The sequence below is a fragment of the Fulmarus glacialis genome, unplaced genomic scaffold, assembly GCF_000690835.1.
Source record: "Fulmarus glacialis isolate BGI_N327 unplaced genomic scaffold, ASM69083v1 scaffold46054, whole genome shotgun sequence".
Taxonomy (NCBI): domain Eukaryota; kingdom Metazoa; phylum Chordata; class Aves; order Procellariiformes; family Procellariidae; genus Fulmarus; species Fulmarus glacialis.
In genome coordinates this window covers 47,058-48,369 of record NW_009209575.1, presented here as the reverse complement: position 1 = coordinate 48,369, position 1,312 = coordinate 47,058, and positions in this window count along the sequence as shown.

Genomic DNA, 1,312 nt, shown 5'->3' with positions numbered 1-1,312 from the left:
GGTTGCTGCACCCAGCCGGGGCTGCCCCAAATCCCACCTCCTGCTGCCTAGGGACCCCCCCTCGCCCATCCAACACCCTCCGCTCCCCTGCTGCCTCCTGCAGCACCTCTGCGCCTTTCAGCTCTTCCCCCCTCACCCAGGAGGACCACCCCATGGACCATGCTTATTATTTCTATCAGGACCTGTGTCCCCTCCTCTTGCTCCCCAATGGGTGCCTCTCTCCTCTGTAAAAGCCATTTGGGGTCTGTGGATCATCACCTGAGAACCAAATCCTTGAATCCTCGCCTGTCCCAAGTGCAGGCTTCCAGGCTGCTCTTTTCTCCTGAAGGGATGGGAAGGGTAACACCAGCCTCCTCCCTCCTCCATCCCACCTCTCAGCCGGCCGTGCAGGAACACTTAGGGTCCTGGGCATAACTGGGGCTGTCCAGCAGCAAGGTCTTGGCTCTGCCTGTTCATAAAGAAAATCCATCAGCTCTCCTCTCCCTCAGTGCAGCAGAAGGTGAAGCTTCTTCTCAAAGTGCCAAGTGGCATTTAGATGGGACTTGGTCCAAAAATCCCTTTTAGCAGTTTGGAGACCAAGAGATGAGTGCCCGCTGGCAGGTGCCTTCTCCTTGGCAAAGTGATTATCAGCGAAACCTCCCCTACACGTGCTCTCATGCAACAGGGATGGAGAGCTTTCCTTTTCTTACCCTGGCTTCATAACCATGTTTTCAGCCACCTTACCTCAAATGCCAGACCACCATAATTTTAAAAAGCAAGAGATTCACTTTGCTTGAATTGGAGAAAACGGAATAATCATAATTTTTTTTGGGGGGGGAAACACGCACCCCAAGCAAAGACAGTCTCAGGTGGCCACACAGAGCAGCGTGACGCTCCAGAGGACCTTTATTCCCAGGAAAACCCACCACATCCAGCAGCGGGGCCAGTTCACCCATACGCTGCCCTGCCGCAGGGCTCTCCAGCTCCTGTCGATCCAGGGAGGGCCAGCACTGGGAGATGGTCCCATGATTTTCCTGGTAGGGAATTAATTTTCAGGGAGAAAACAGACCAAGTTTTGACTGTAACCCAAAAATGCTGCCTGGGTGGGAGAGGAGCCTCATCCTGCAATCAAGGGTCCTTTCAAAGAGCATTGGGCTTCCTGGCCCACCCAGAACATTTTCCAAAATGCAGCTCTTCCTCTAGGTGTATCAAAACCAGTTGGAAAAAGAGCAAGCCATGGCTTCCTTCCCCAGCTCCCAAGCCTCATCTACTACAGAGACTAGAAATTACGTTCCCGAGAGACGTGGCAGGCTGTCCCTCTCTGCGGCGCAGC